This window comes from Peromyscus maniculatus, chromosome 6 (assembly GCF_049852395.1).
Source record: "Peromyscus maniculatus bairdii isolate BWxNUB_F1_BW_parent chromosome 6, HU_Pman_BW_mat_3.1, whole genome shotgun sequence".
Lineage (NCBI taxonomy): Eukaryota > Metazoa > Chordata > Mammalia > Rodentia > Cricetidae > Peromyscus > Peromyscus maniculatus.
This window is the reverse complement of record NC_134857.1, coordinates 63,276,335-63,293,816: the sequence shown is the minus strand read 5'-3', so window position 1 is coordinate 63,293,816 and position 17,482 is coordinate 63,276,335. Positions and strand designations below refer to the sequence as shown.

General features: G+C 41.4%; 1 protein-coding gene across 1 annotated transcript in view; it reads right to left on the bottom strand.

Moving 5' to 3' along the window:
- Window positions 1–5,744: 5,744 nt before the first annotated feature.
- LOC107402258 (uncharacterized) overlaps window positions 5,745–17,482 on the bottom strand; it is a 45,793-nt gene continuing 34,055 nt past the window's right edge. Inside the window, exon 4 of the mRNA XM_076575310.1 lies at window positions 5,745–8,614. The gene's annotated coding sequence lies outside the window, so the exon portion shown is untranslated. The remainder of the gene's footprint in view (window positions 8,615–17,482) is intronic.

Here is a 17,482-nt window from a genome sequence, read left to right as displayed (position 1 = left end):
ACTGTGAAAAAGAAGCCAACACCAATGGCACGGTTTAAACCAATGCTTTTGTCTTGATATCTATAATCAAGAAAAGGCCTGAGTTTTGAGCAGATTAGACAGAATGGAAAGGGCACAAGGGCACCAAATAGAAACAGATCAGCTTAAAGATAAAATGGTTGTGGCCTTGCAGTCTACCCAGCCAGCATTTATGACCTCTCTACTCCACATGCTCCTGGTTTTCGCAGCACTTGAACTAGGCACAAATCAGATCAGAAGTCCATTGCAAGGGTCATTTTAATATGCTCATTTACTGAGTAAAAGTTGCAGGTGCTGACTGCAGTAGTTTATAACACACAGAAGGAAAAGTCAGGGTCTTACCCTCAAGTAACCATACAAATTATGCAGTCATACAAATCGCGTTAAAAGACATGCTACTGCAGGTTGCCTGCTACCGTGTGATTTGACTATGCATTGGTGTATGAGCCAGATCCACCACACCCTGATAAACAGAAGAAGGAGCTGACAATGCTCATTGCACAGACAGCTCCATTGTGTGCACCCAGCCTTTGGGAAGAGGTGTTCCTCAGACCTGACTGAATTCTCAGAGGACTGGGAGAGCAAGCTGGAAATGCTTTTCTAGGGAGATGACTGATGAAGCTGTCATCAGTCACCAATTCTCAAGAAACAAAGAGCCTTTGATTCCAGCCTAGCCTGGGGATACACTTGTTAGTTCTTCCACTTTGCTTGCCCCTGACTACTAGGTAGAGTTCATTTGCTTGTGACTGCCAGATACCTGACTACCACCCTACCATCTGCAAGCAGAGACAGGACCTCCTCAGAGGGCTTGCCCAGAAGTAGAGAAGTGGGAATAGGTCAGGCTTTTCTCACACTAAGTGGACTGAGTGTATTTATAAGTGCACATGCATGTGAGTGTAGATGCACAGTGGCCAGAAGTCAGTCTCAGGTGATCTTCCTCAGACACCATTCATGCTGAATATTTTTGAGACGGGGTTTCTCACTAGCCAGGAACTCACTGAATAGGTGAGGCTGGTTGGCCAGCTAGACCCACAAACCCAGCTGTCCCCAAAGCTGGTATCACAAGCATGTAATACTAAGTCCAGATTTTTAAAGAAATGTTGGTCCTGAGGAGAGAACTCATGTCTTTGTGCCTGTAGGCCTACAACACACAAAGAAGTATTCATGAAGACTCGGAAAGCTTAAAAAACAGAACTTCTAAGTTGGGTGTGCAGAACTCATCAGTTAATGCTGGAATTATAAGTTCAGACTTCCTCATGAAACATTTTGTTTCTACTTCTGAAATGAAAACAAAACAAAAATATTTCCTTAGTTGACATACACATAATAGAGAACATGTTGAATCTTAAAAAGAAATGGGTGTATTTATTTTTATGTTATGTGTTTAAGTGTTTTGCCTCCATGCATGTGAGGCACTGCAGGTGTTGCTGGTGCCTGCAGAGGCCAGAGAAGAGCACTAGATTCCTAAAACTGGCCTTATGGATGATCATACAGTCGGTGCCATGTGAGTGCTGGGACCCTAACCTGAGTCCTCTGCTAGAATGGATAGTGCTTTTCACCACTGACCCATCTCTCCAGCCCCTGAATCTTTAAAACAACAACAACAACAACAACAACAACAAGATACCACATTTATACTGTTTATACTGGAGACATAGGACTTACCAAGTCTACCAGGATGCATGATAATTTGTATGACACGATCACCTTGATGACTTGGTGTATTCTATAAAAGCAGTTTAATTCTTTTTCCTTCAGGGTTCAAAAACAAGTGACAAATGTGCACGCTACTTTGACAGGAAGAACTGATGTGGGGGTTGGGCATGTTAAAGTCTGGGCGTGACATACATGAATGAACTGGGGCTGGGTACATTCTTCAGTGACTAAAGTGATGTTCATGGAGAAAACTGATGAGCCTTGAGTTCTGCTTGGCCAAGAAAAACATAAAGATTATTATTGCATAAATCAAGGATATGCTTAGCACAGTGGAATTCTAAGGTTTTAGCATGAATTCATAGGTGTGATCTTATCCAGGTCAGGGAGACATAACCCTCCAGTCAAGAACAGAAGGGCATACAAAAGTAAATCACTATGGAAAAATAATCACAAATGGGATGTTTTCATTAGAAAAATGGAGAGCTTTGGAAATGTCAGCTTTCCAGAGACAGTTTCATGAAACCCAAACAAACAAGCAACTCTACTCTTATCTGTTATAGTCTTCTAGGATCAGACCTGCTTCCAGCATTTTCTATTTTCTATGCTGTGACTGTTACTGATTGAAGGGGCTCTAGCAGTTCCAGCATGGCAAACACTGCCGACAGGTTTTGCCCTTTTAACCCCTTCCCTCTCCCTTGCTAAAAACCTTACATCCCTAAAGCTACCCTCCAAGGTCTATTCCCTTATTTGGCCACTGACTTATTCCAGAGACGAAACACCAAGGTCCACCCATCACAATTCTTTATTTGGCTAGTATGTCCTATCAGGATTTACCAACTCACCCTAGCACAGACTCTCCCCTTAAAATCCCACTCCTGCAGAAACAGCCTCTCTTGCTTGCTGGCTGCTGTTACTGTCTTTGCAGGATCTCCCCATCCTTCTTGCCCCTCCAGGATAGTCTCCTTTGTGCTAAGAATTTGGTGTCTGGGTGTGTCCTGCACCGAATCTGGGGAGTTGACCTCTCTTTCAATGACGGTTGCCTGTTGTTATTACTTGGGGCTGAGGGTGGTATCATTTCCTCTGGGAACTATCTTCTTAATTCCAATCACTTTCCTCACTTACATGAAAAAGTTGTTCTTTGCTGTGATCCTTTAAGCACCCACAGTACCAATGTTCCCACCATTTTCCTTCTTTAGTTTCTCTTTCTCGTGGCTGATTTGGATTTTCCTTCCAATGTTACCACTTACCGGTTTTGCTGCTGCTGTTGTTATTGTTTTTTGGTGCAGTCTCCTTTTTATTGCATAGCTGTGTCTGTCAATGACTTATGAACTTATCATTGGAAGTCAAGTAGGCAACACAGCACTCTTTCCCTCTCCCTCCCCCACCTCTCTGTGTATGTGTGAAGTGAATACTGACTACACAACTACACTCAAGTAATATATCATGGTTAACTAGAATAGGAATTGTGTGCTTGGAAAACTGTTCAAATGATTGTAGTAACTGAAATTCATGCTCTTTTGATCTGTGCAAAGGCAAGATTGCCTGTGCATGTGAGACACAGGAGGGTGAAGCAGTTGGTCACATTGCATATAATCATGTGAGCTCTGTGGTTAGACTTCAAGTCATTGGGTTTGGGGACAAGCACCCATGTGTTTTGATCTAGTTTTTTGTCTGCATATGCTTCTGATATTTGCTCTAAGGATTTTTATAATTCAGAGTTGTAGTAGTTACATTTCTATCATTTGAAGGAGAAAAGGCTTATTTTGGCTCACAGAATCACAGGTTTCAGCCCATGGTTGCTTAGCTGTATTGCTTCTGAACCTGTGGAAAAGCAGCACAGCATGGTGGAAAGGAGTATGTACTATATAAAGGAGATATGGACTCTAAATGTCCTTCATGGGATGGTCCTGATGATGCAACTTCCTCTCTACCACATCTGAAAACACCAAAGATTGGCACCCAAGCCTTTAACACATGGGGGCTTTGGAGGATGTGTCCAAAACATGACAAGTTCAAATGATGTAATATGAACCCCTGGGGAACAAAAGCCAAAATTCTAAACATCCTTGGGTCAGAAAGTCCATTTTGTTATACGTTATAGAATTAATAGTCACTGACTGAATGTATAAATTGGCCCTTTGCCAATCTTCTCATTCTTTTCCTTGGTCCAGCCTTTGTTATCACCACCTTTCTGCTTTTTATTTACACATATGCACCTGATTTATACTGTAAGGAAAACCTCCTCAGCTTTGAAAATTCTCTTTCTCCGTTTTTTTTTTTTTTTTAAACTGGATCTTTTCCTTTCTCCTTGGAATAACTTCTCTGGCACTTTATCCTTTTTAACTCTGGAGACTTTGGAGAATGCCATTCACTAGCTCTTCATGGTAATCTCAGAAGTAAATAGGCTCTCTTTTAATCAATGCTCCAAAGTAGAAGATAAACACCACTGCTTCAGTAAAAAAAATGGAGATGAGAGTGTCCTGATGTCACTGTCTAGTGAATCTACACACTGAAACGAATCAAGGTGCCAGAATCTCAATTTTCCTAAACAATGTCTCCATTTCATCTTTTCCTGGCAAGCCTTGGATTATGGCTGCAGGCAGTGCATGTTCTTCTGCTTTACTAGCAGTTGCTGCCAGGTTGTATGACCTGGGCTCAACTGATTAGTCAATCCTTCACTACTGATGATAGAAGGGTTTGCACTCTGGAACAAACTAAGACACTCAGTGTGTGTTGATGGTTTGCCTTTCAAGGAACTGCTAATGTGACAAGAGTTCTCTCTTGTGATGCACAAATACTCTATCAGTGAGCCACACATCCTTTTGAATCTTCAGCCCATGTTATTGTTTACTCAAAACAAAATAAAAAGCAAAAGTTAAACTCTAGCCCCCACTACCTCTAGAACACCAGCTTGCATTGGCCTTTTACAAATAATTCTGTTTAATTCTTATTTTCCTTGGTGTTTCCTGAAGTATGTCAACTTTGATTTCATGAGAGCTAAAGTGTTTGGAAATTAATCTCTTACAATTCTTGATTTGCTTTTCTGTCAGTCTGCATCTTGTGGTTGCAGGGAACAGCTACAGTGATGGGTCTTCACTAGAGAAGATTGCTCAGACATGAGTTTAAGCAAATAGAAAGTTTTTATTAGTTGGCCATCCAGTACACTGGGTATTTGGGATCCCAGTGTAGCCCTGAGCCTTTCTCAGGGTAAGTTTTTAAGCACAAAAACGATGTCCTGGGTTGACATACTTCAGTTAATAGTAACAGTTAGCCAGAAGCAGAACTATAGGAGCAAAAAAGCAAGTTTAGTACATTTAGAGACTTTCCTGTATCTGTGGACTTGGATGGACTAGGCCTTTGTTTTAGTGTTGTTTTATAGCCTGAATGGTACTTCCATCATGGTGTCAGTTGTGCTAGAGTCTCAGGGTCTACTAAGGCCCTGTTACAGTGGTGTATGTTTAGTTTCAAAAATTAAAGGAATGAGGGCAGGTGGGATGGCTCATCAGGTAAAGGAGCTTGTCTCAACATCTAACCACTAAAACTCACAGGACTGTATATGCAATTTGACCAACGGCTTCAAGCTTCTGCCACTGTAACTTCCCTGCCATGGCTCACTGTACCCTGGACTATAAGCCAAAATATCCCCTTCCTAAGGTTGCTTTATAAAAGTATTTTATCAGAACAACAGGAAACGTAACTACTTCAGAAGTTAGTTATCTATATTCTAGGACTTTTGGCTCTTGTCTGCATCCTGGGAGACACAAAAAAGTAGAAGACACTGTCACTATTCTCCAGAATGAGCTGGGAATATCCACCAGACACTCTGCACACTTGTTACATTTACAGCATTTGGGGCACCTCAAAGTCAATATGTGACCGCTGAAATATGCTAAATTGGGTGGATCAAACACTTAGCCTGGAGTATAGGAGAGCTGTGTGAAATGGGCTAGAGAGAATCTTGACAGAAACAGTACTTGACAGATAGGGATACACCTTCCCATGGTATTAAAATACAAACCTCAGTATAGTTTAAAAATGCAGGTAAAGAAAATGAAGGTTATCAGACTTAGTGAAGGATGTTGCATATAGTGGTTTATTGCCTTCCTTTCAAAAACCTTGATATCATTGTATCATATGGCAGAGAAATTCTTTTGAGTGACTTGGAAACCTTTCTTGGTTGATCAAAATGACATATAGATACTAAAATGTATAGCATTTCTGAAAATTACAGGTTTACAGACTATAAAATATATTTAAAATATAGGATATTGTATGCATATTAAACGTCTACATTATATTTACGTTAACTGACATGATTACATTGTTTTCTTTAAAACAGTTGTTTCAACTGCAAACTACCCAATTATTTTATTTTATTATTTCATTATTATTTAACTTCATTTTCTGATAGTGAGTTGACTTACACAATGCATATAACTTAACAGTTTCACTTACACCCGATGACAGAGAATCAGTTGTGTTAATTTGCATTCTAGAATCAACACTTAGAACAGCAGAAGCTGTGTGTGATCTAGTAGGTGCTACTTTTATGTAGCAATCTTTCCTGAAGTCTTTGACTTTGGAATGAGGACTGGCTTATAAACACATCTCAAGATTTAAAACAATTCATCTGTGTTTCCTACTTGGATAATAGCAATGATGAAAGTGTGCATGATTTCTGGAGACCTTTCATCCAGAAATGAAGGTCCCACACTCATTCTGTACTCCATCTTACTGGAAGCCCTGCAGTCTTAAACATCTGCAAGTGTGCTATGGAAAGCTACTGGAGCTGAGTGTGCTAATGTTCTTTAATGGACAAGAGACAGAGCTGCGCATCATGTTTAGAAGCTTTCTGAAAGACTTTGAGGAAGCCAAGCAGGTAGTCAAACCAGATAGATGGCCACCTATGTTTTATGTGGAAGGAATGTCTGAAATGGACAGAGATTACACAACTGAAGATTAATTGACAAGGCTTACTTCAAGACTATAATCCAATACACTGGGTCAAAACAGTCATAAGAATTGGCAGGTTGAAGTTCATTGACTTTGTCAGCAAAGTTGGATCCAAGAAGGCTAAAGTAATTATCAGATGAGTTGGTTATCAAGGTGCACTGAGGCATGCTTAATGCATAAGACAGTCTGATAAGCAGGACCTGAGGTCTAGCTCTCAGATATAGGCAGGCACTAGTTCTCAGAGGTTATTTCGATAAGAGGCTGTATTTATCTGAGTTCTTTTCTGTATTTGGCAGTTCTAAGTCTTCCATATTCCTCAACAGTGGTGTTCCTACATCGGCCTTTCCAGAGCGGTGTTTGTGAATATAGGCAGTAGGTACAGGTTCAAATTCCTAGGCCCCTTTCTCTTTTTGTTAGATGGAGGTGGTCTTCTTGGAGACCTCAACAGGAACTCTCTAAAAGGTCAGGCAGGGGCACTTGTTTCCTTTGTCCTCCTTGCCTGGCTCCACTTTAATTCCCACCATCTTGGGCAAAGAGCCAGGCTTATAAAGCTAGGTATTTTATTGGGGTTTAGTAGAACATTGCCTACTTTAAAAAAAATCTTAGAATCAGCATCACATTTATACAACTGTATTTAAAATGCAACAATGACTTTAGAAATGCACATGTTGAGAATGGAACAACAGGGGTAGACTGAGAATTCACAGCCAAGGAGAGGCATCTAGGATTATTTCTATTCCCAAATCTTTATCAAAGCTTTTATGATTATTACATTCTGAACTTAGGTTCCTGGGGTAGGTCAGATAGTGTAGCAACTTGATTTGCCTGTGTTGTTAGGTTATGAAATGTTAGCTGAGTGATTCTTAACTCAAGTATCTGGAAATGAGACTAGGTGATTTTGCTTATTACAATCCCTGGGGAACAATACTAGTATTGAGTGAGCAAACCAGTGAGGTTGTTTTTCTCACAATACACAGGATAAAAAGCCTGAATAACTAAAAATTACCCTTGCCAACGGGGAGATGGCTCACGTTGTGTGAGCATGTGGAACTTAGTTTGGATCCTCAGAACCTATGTAACGAGCTGGATGTGGCCACATGTACTTATACCCCAGTGTTAGGGAGAGAGGTGGAGACACAGGCCAGTCTAGCTATAGAACAGGAAGCTCCAGGTTCAGTGAGAGACACTGTCCTAAGAGCATAAAGCAGAGAGAAATAGAGAAAGATTACCAACATCCTCTTTGCACTAGAACATCACATGCATGTGTGCATACACCACACACAACACACATGCATGCAGATTCCTCTGCCCAGAACTTTTCAAGCACTAGAATGATTGACATGACTGTGGTGATCTCTAGTTGGTTCCCAGGTTCAGTCATAATAACTATACTTTTTCTATTCTTCTCAAACCTACTTAAATGTGCTCAGTAGCTGAACACCTGTCTAGCATGAGGGGAACCTTGTGATGCTTACCTGATGCTATTCACATTAAACAACAAAAATTTTAATCTCCCTCTCTTTCCATGATGATTCTTTATCTATGTTTACACCATTATCCTTCCTCTCTCTTTAAAAAATAAACCATTTATCTCTTTTTCAAAGAGAACAACTGCTCCACTTCCATGAGACTTTGGTCTCATCCCAGGCCATCCCATTCTGTGCATTGCTGTGCTATCTTGCCCTATCTCATCCCATGTCACGTGTTACAGTTTGCATCTGGAATATCCCCCAAGGAACCATGTGTTAAAAGCTCGGTTGCCAGGCCCTGACACTACTGTGGAGTGTGAAACCATAGGTGGGGACAGGATCCTGGGGAGGAAGTCAGGGAAGTTAACCATAGATGTGCCCTTGAAGGGGCACATGGGACTCCCTTCTCTGCTCCCTGTGCAACTCCGAGGACATGAGGGACGTAGCCTCCCGGACATGCTGCCTCAGCATAGGTGAAAAGCAATCCGGCCAAGTCACCAGGACAGAAACACCTGAAACTGTGAGCAATAAGGGAATCTCAGACATTTCATCTGTGCAATGCAAAGTGAATATACCACACCCTGTCATCCCATCCCACTCCATTGTATCCCACTCTCATCTCTCTTTCAGACCCTTAATGCTTTAACAGCCCCCATCCTCCTTTTGTGATTGAGTACTCCAATACCGAATATAAAATGAAATTTGAACTGCTATTCCGTGCCCTGGAATTTTCCCCCTGTCATTCTTTGGTCTGGAGCTCGGCATATACAGCTGCTTCATATGGCCACTAGCTCTATTTCTTCACCATACGGTGATCTTCCAAGTTCCTTAAAATCCAATTTGTGCCTCCTAAGTGTGGCTACCCACTCACTCTTCAGATTCCTTGGATTTCTCTGCAAATGGGCCCTTCATAAACCTATCACTGTAGATCACTCCCTTTCTTGCTTCAGCTTACCTCTTGACCTCCCACAGATCTCCCTAAAATCTAATTTAGTATTTCCTGTCTGTCAACATATGCCCAGGATTGTGACTGCTGCCTATCTGGGTTCCTTTCCCCTGCCCCTCCATACACAGACATTAGACATTGGCCCTCCTCCACCATTCCCAAAACTGACCACAATGAAATCCAAGATATTCTGCTCCTCTCCTCCCCTCCTCTTTCCTCCATTTCTCTCTTTCCAGCTGAGGATTGAACCCAGGGCTTCCCTCATGCTAGACAGGTGTTCAGCTACCGAACACATCCCAAGCCTTGACATAGTTTTTATAGTGCTGTAGTATGATGATCATTTTTACATATGACTATCTCCACTACTGGCCTAAGAACTCCATAAAAACAAAGATTACTTTCTACTAATTATTTGGTATATAGCATGTATAGTGCTTTAAAGGTGTTCACTAGGGCTTGGTTGGTGTTGTACCTTCGTGGTAGAACTCTTGATTTACATGTGTAAGTTTGTGGCTTCGATCTCCAGCACCAGAAAACAAAAACAAAAACAAACAAACAAAAAAACAGTTGCATAATCAACAAGTGAATGTGACCCGAAATTCCTTTGTGAATATAGGGTATATTCTAGAGCAGTGGTTCTCAACCTGTGGGTTACGACCCCTTTGGCGGTCACAGAAATCCTGCATGTCAGATATTTAAATTACAATTCATAACAGTAGCAAAATTATAGTTATGAAGTAGCAATGAAATAATTTTATGGTTGGTGGTCACCACATGAGGAACTGTATTCAAAGGTTGCATGCAGCATTATGAAGGTTGAGAATCACTGCTCCACACAGTGTTTAGCACAGCTATAGATACTAAACAAGCTACTTTCCTGTTTTATTGAGATAAGGTCTGAACTTTGCAGCCCAGGCTAGCCTCAAATGAATGCTCAGTTATCCTATTCCAGTGCCCTGAGTGCTAGAACTGCTGGCATATGCCATCGTGGTTTTGTTTCCTTTCTTTCTTGTTTTTAATAAGCCTTTTCCCCTAAAGCTACCTTCTGCAGTCTTTTCTAGTAATGTTTAGCAGCATTTCCTTGTAACCCAAGTTGCAAAACTCCATCTTTCTAATCCTGTCCTGAGCATAAAATCTGAGTCACCTAGACTGGTATGTCCACTTCAGAGATTTCCTTTAATTCAGTTCTACTCTCACCATACTAACAGATACTTCCTCTTAGAACAAGATTTCTCAGCCAGTCTCACTGTAACCCACCACAGTGTAATAGAAGGTATTTAGATGGAAAAACAAACAAACGAAAAGATCTTTCCACAATTTCTTTGCCTAACTTTCCTGGGTAAGTAGTGTTAGGCCACCTTAGCAGAGCTCACAGATCTCAGCAGATTAAGCCACATCACTTTATTGTTCATATTTTATGTCCATTACACGTCAGCAGCAAGATTGCTCATATTTAGGGACTCAGTGGCTCGAGCTGATGCACACTTGACAGATGCAGGAGAAAGCTTCAGAGTGCTTGCTTGCCTTGATGAGGAAGTAACACATTTGCTGGCTTTGCACAAGTGTCCCTCAAAGGCCCATGTGCTAAAAGTTTTGGTCCTTCACAGGTTATGCTATGGAGAGGAAGCTGGAAGCCTTTGGCAGGTGGAGCATAATGGAGGTTAGGTCATCAGGGGTGTGTCCATCTTGAAGATATTTGACATGTGGTTCATCTCTTTCGTCCTCTCTTCATTCAGAGCATCTCATTCTGGCATGCTCTCCCACAGACCCAAAGAAACCATGAGCCTAAATAAACCTTTCCTCCCTTCATGTTGATTCTCTTAGGCCTTTTGTCACAGTGACAGAAAGCTAACACATATTTTACTTCTGCTCTCCTCTAGAGTGGTTACGATATCATATGATACCAATGAATGAAGAAAAATAAAAGGGAAAGGAAAGGACATGACTGCTCCTAGGTCTGGTGGAAAAGAAAGTTTATTGTAGATAAAAAGAAGAGCACAGCCAGAGGCAGACATCTGGGAGAGTCCAGAGTGGTCATGACCCTGAGCCATGTGGGGAGAAGGGGAGGGAAAGGAGAGCCAAAAGAGAGGAATCAGGTACAGCGGCCAGGAGGACAAAGGCACAAAAGGGGCAGGAGACCAAACTGTCTGCACTATACAGGGAAGAGCCTCTGGGGGAGGGGCAGCCCAGACCCTGAGCTGGAGAGTTCTGGGTAGGGGGCAGTGCATGCCAGCCCTACCCTCTAACAGGTAGGGATTGAGGGAGGCTGGGAGAACCCAGAGGCCAGGTCTGCTTTGATATGTTAAATAGGGACCTCAGTGTTTATCCATGTTTCAAAGTTAACCACCCCTCCACAAGAGTCAGGAAATGCAACGGATCATGAGACTGGAAATATTTGGCCAGCAGCAGCAACCGCCCAAACCGCTTCCATGTCCTTTATAGTCTTCACTGGCTCACTTTTTAGTCAAGCCTCTGCATGGCTGTTGATATTGTCAACTTGTTAGGATCGAGACTCACTCAGAACATAAACCTTTGGGCGATTAGGTGAGGATTTACCTGGATTAGATTAGTTGGGGTGGGAAGATCCACCCTAACTGTGAGCAGCTGCATTCCATGATAGGTCTTAAAGCAACCTGTGACCCTGCTGTGGTGGTTTAAATAAAAATGGCTCCCATACGTCCATAGGAGGTAGCACTACTAGGTGGTGGGGCCTTGTTGGAGTACTATGGTTTGTTGGAGGAAGTGTGTCACTATGGGGGTGGGCTTTGAGTCTCAGAAGTTCAAACCAGCCTAGTGGTTGGTCTCTGGCTGCAGTCTGTGGATCTAGAAAACATTTAGGAATCAGGGCTTCCACCTGCACTGTGCTGCATGCAAATCTCTCTTTAAACAAAGCGAATGGTCACTCTGCCCTAATAACATTTAGAATCCCTTAGTAACTCCCTTTTGGTCAAATGCATACTGGAATGTATCCGGGAACTGGGGACAGTGGGTCAGTTTAGCCTAGAATTGTTTTGAGTGAGTGTGTAGTATTGTGTCCTGTGAGTGAGCTTTTAGTTAAAAAACAAACAACCTATTTACCACCTTATACCTAGCATGAGTGGATGTTCATGATTAAAATCAGGTCCACCAGGGGAAAGAACATGCACATGAAAGGAGAGCAAAGGCCCAAGCCCCAAGCCTATCAATCAAAAAAGCAAGCAAGCAGGCAACTAAACAAACAAAAACAATCACCTATACTCCATTCCTACCAACTAACACATCTTTTTGGACCCACAGTAACCAGGAACTCTTAAGCAAATCTCATTTACCCCATGGTCCCCTTCAGGGTATCCACTCTGTACTTTTTCTTTGCTTCTGAATATATCCTTTTTGAAAACAAGATTCCAATAACCTGGAAACAGAGACCATGAAGTCCCAGAATGAATGAAAACTATATCTGCATTATTCTTCCTGACAGGATACAATGTTCCTGGATGTGTCCATGTTCCTTTTCACATTCCTTACTGCCATGGTGAACTGTATCCCCTAACTGAATCACAATGACTCTTCTTTACATTGCAAAGGTCATGCATTTTGTCACATCAATGAGAAAAGAACAATTGAGTCAACTTTGTGGCCATTCATTCTAGCAATTCACTCAGGGACCAGTAAATACATACTGATTATTGGCTATATTAGACACTGTGATAGAACTGGGGAAGCCACTGTGGCCAGGCTCTAGGGAGGGAGGGAGATGGTGAGCAGTGAAGTTCATTGCTGTGCAGGATCACGGAGGGCAGGCACCAATCCCCTGTCTGGTGTGTGTGCCTGTTAGCAAGAGAGGAAGTGAAGGAGTCAGGAGTGAGAGGGAAGTAGAGATGGAGGGAGAGGGAAGAAGTAAAGGAAAGAAAAGAGGGGCAGAGAGAAGGGAGGAGGAAGGGAGAGGGTGGAAAGGACCTAGGGAAAAAAAAGAAATATGTGGAGGGGTAAGAAAGGGAGAGAAGTGAAGGGGGAGAAAGAGGAATGGGGACAGAGAGGAAAAGAGGGAAGAAGTGGAAGGGGAGAAAGAGAAAGGCAGAGAGAAAGAGAGAGAGAGAGAGAATGCGAGCGAGCACACAAGAGCACATTAGGGCTAGTGTCCTGAGAAACAAGCAAAGGGCATTTTGTACAGAGATGGCAGTGGACAGGAACCCCAGGGAGGAGAAGGGAATGGGGCAAAGGCAGCCTGAGCTCTGGGGACAGGGATAACTTTAAGTGAGGCTAAAGGAACAGGTGAGGCTGAAGAAGGGAGCTCCTGAAAGAACATGTAAGACTTTGACTTTAAAGAACTTTGCTTTCTTCAAAACATAATCAAATACATGTCTCTGAGCTCACTATTTCTTTCAAGCAGTTTTCCCTTCTTTTGGGGCATTTAAAAACACACTGAATATTACAGTAATTTGAGGTTCATTTATCTTGTATAGAAGTCACAGTGTTCTATTGGTGTGTTAATGGAAAGTATAACTACTAGGACCTGAAAGATGGTTCAGTGAGTGCAGTGGTTTGAATAACAAATGTCCCCATAGCCTTGGACATTTCAATACTTGGGCCCCAGTTGGTGGTGCTGCTTGGGTAGCTTAGGAAGTGCAGTCCTGCTAGAGAAAATATATCACTGGGTAAACTTTGAGATTTTAGACAAATGTACTTCTAAATAAATAAGCACTCATAAATACCATTGAAAGTTGAATTGCCTCCAAGTGAGGTGGTATACACCTACAATCCCAGCACTTGGGAACCTAAGGCAGGAGGATCCTGAATTTAAGAACAGGCCGAGCTACAGAGCAATTTCAAAGCTAATGTGTAATATATACTAAAATCCGGTTTCAAATAAATAAATAAAATTTAATTTTTCTAAGCATAAAAATGCTAGGTCAGGGCTAAGTCCACACATACCATCTGAGTCCTGGAAAGCACCAGTGTCCACTCTGCAGAAGAGAAAATATGATAGAAAGTAGAAACAACTTATTCATAAAATGGAGAGCTAAAATACAGATCATGAAGAATGGAGATACTGGTATTAATGTATGAATGCTATAGAAATACTGTACCAGAGACTCAAATACTTTCAATTCCAGTGTTCTGTTCAAAGAAGCATCAAACTCATCAAGATATTCTTGGTCTTTAAAATATGAACCATTGGGGCTACAGTGCTATCTCAGCAGTTAAGAGCACTTGCTGCTCTTGCAGAGGATCTGGTTTGGTTCCCAGTACCCACATGGCAGGTGAAAACCATCTGCAAGTCTATAATTTCAATTTCAAGGTTTCTGACCACCCTCTTGCCACTTTCTTTGGCAGTGCATGTGCGTGTGTGTGTGCACGTGCACGCGCGTGTGCATACACACATACACAATGTACATACATACATGCAGATAAAACACCCATACACATAGTTGACATTTTAAAAAGAGTGAGCCCTTTCAAATATATCATCAGTTCAATATCAGAGCAAAGTTCCAAACCACATGTAGGACCCATTTTATTTATACCTTGCAAGCATCAACATCTAACTTTATAAAAAGAAACAGTGCAAAGCAGAGTATCTGCTCCTTACAGCAAACAAGGCTGACAGGCATTCCATTGGTGAGGAAGACTGATATATCACAGGGTCAAGGCCACAGATCTGTGAGCTGAATTGCCTGGGTTTGAATCTAGCCTCAATCACTTTAACTGTAGCATATTATTTCATCATTATGTGTTATGCTCCCACCCAGAAACACAAGTCTTTTGAAAGGAAAAACTAGTGAATAAATACTAAAACCCATCACTAAATCATTTCAATAAATGATACCTATTGACTGAACTGATTAGCTCAATACATACTCAGGTACTTTTACACATAGGATATTGTCTAAGTCTAAATGAATTTTTAAAAGATTCATTTTACTCTTATTTTATGTTTGTATGAGTGACATTTCTGCATATACAAGTATGAGTAGCACGAAGTTCCCAAGGAAGCCAGAAGAGGGCATTGGATCCCCTGGAAATAGACTGGGGCCCCTCATCTGTGGGTGCTGGGAACCTCTACAAGAGCAGCCAATGTTCCTGTTCCTAACCATTCAGCCATCTCTCCAGCCTCTCCCACCATGACCTTTAATGTTATTGATTTGAACTTATTTAGTGAGCTTAAAGAACTAAAATCCAGTGATGGCTTTATTTCCCACTCAATTTATGTACCATGTGCTTACTTTGAATATTTAACTGATAGTAAATAGGAATGTGTTCTTATGCTGCTAATATGAAGTGTGAGACATTGTTTAAATAGAAGGGGAGAAAGGACACAAACAATACATGATGATAAGGGTTGGATTCATGGATCAATCAACAACTCTGTGTCAGAGAGAGCAAGTGTATTTATATGGAAGCTGATTCATGAGTGCATTGGCCTCTGTCAGATCTTATGTTTATTTGTTTGAGGTGTAGGGCATGGAATTCCAGGGCTCACACATGCTGGGCAAGAACTACACCACTGAACTGTATCAGAGACCTATTTTATCCTGTGAGCTTCCAAAGTATATATTGTTCCTGTTACACGCTGCTCTCTATTGATGTGGATAACTGATACACACCAGGCACCACGGAGCAGAGATACGTGTCCAGAACAGGAGGAAATTAAAACACGCTAGGGAGGTTTCTGTATTACCTGAAATTCACAAGCTGACATATCTTTACATATAACTGCAGCCATGGAGCTGGAAAGGGACTGTTCAACAGGTAAAGCTACTTTCCTCGAAGCCCGATGACCTGAATTCAATCCCCAGAATCCATATAGTGGAAGGAGAGAATTAACTTAGTAGTTCTTTGACTTCCACAAGTTCACATGTACACGTACACACATACACATACACACACACACACACACACACACACACACACACACACACACACACACGGAGAGCGGGAGGGAGAGAGGGATGGAAGGAGGGAGGGAGGGAGGGAGGGAGGGAGAGAGAGAGGAAAGTTTAAAACTATCAAAAATATAATTGTATCATTATGAAAGTCTGCTTCATACCAGCCCAGTAAATGTTCAATTTTCTTATTAAGCCCACATTCCACTTGATTAAATGTATTAAAGAAAAATGAGTCAGTTTATGTTACTATTATTACTAATATTGCTAATTATTACTAATATTATGTTATTAGTCATCAATTTATAAAAGAAATAGTAACATAAAGGGTAGGTTCTCTTATTTAAAATGAATCTATTAAAATAACAACTTAGAAATTGCTCTTAATGTGATCTTTGTTTGAATAATAATGAATGTATTCAGTTCTGTATAAAATTGGTAGCTGAAAGTGCATGATGGGAAAAGAAGTCACAGACTTCAATAGTAAAAAGTTTGAGAGAAAAAAATAATTGTCCTTTATGGAAGCTATGATTATGATTAATTAAAAAAATCTGTGTGCATATGGCAAAACAAAGTGAAAAGGTTGTTTTCAAAGATGATGAATTTAAGTCTTCTGTCAGACTTAAAGCTAGATCAAATGTTCAGGCTGTAGTTCAGTAGATAAAGCATTTTCTAATCACCACATAAAATTGGTTGTGGCAGTACAAGCCTAAAATCCTAACACCTGGCATATGGAAGCACTGGGATCAGGAATCAGGGGCATGAGCTAGCAACATGGCTTAGCAGATAAGGTACTTGCTTTGCACACTGGAGGACCTGAGTTCACACACACACACTTCCACTTCTATTATTACTAATGAAGAAAAGCAAAAGTTCAAGGTCATCCTTAGAGACATTATTGCCAAAACAATTGGTATTGGTTGGTATTAGGTAATTTAGAGAAGATTTAAGGGTTTGTTCTTGTTTGGATGTGGTCAGGATGCACAAGTGAGTCTACAACTGAGTGCTCAAAATAAATCATACAGAAACTAAAGCTAGAGATGCAACTGGCAAAAAAGGCAGAGACATTCCCACTAGCCCCAACGGAGGGACTTTAGGGTACACGCTCAACGATGGCAGTGCTTGTGGTTCTGTCTCTCTGCTGTGGTGATAATGGTATCTTATCATAAGGTCATAGAGTGGCCTTGACTGAAGTAAATCCGAGGGATAATTCAGGGGCTGGAGATAATGGCTCAGCAGTGAAGAACACTTGCTGCTTTTGCATCAAAATCAGTTAGTTCCTAGCACCCAAAGGGGGAGCTTAAAACTGCCTGTAATCCCAGTTCCAGGGCATCTGACACCTACCTCTGGCCTTTGTGGGTGCTTGCATGCAGATGGTACATATATATACTCTATATACATACATACATACATACATACATACATACACACACACACACACACAAACACACAAAGGCACATACACATAGTCTAAGATAAATAAACCTTAAAGAAAAGAGGAAGCCTGGGGTTTGATTCTAAGCATCACCCTGTCTCCAGCAACTCCGAGGCTGCTCTGGTGTCTTCTCAGATCCTAG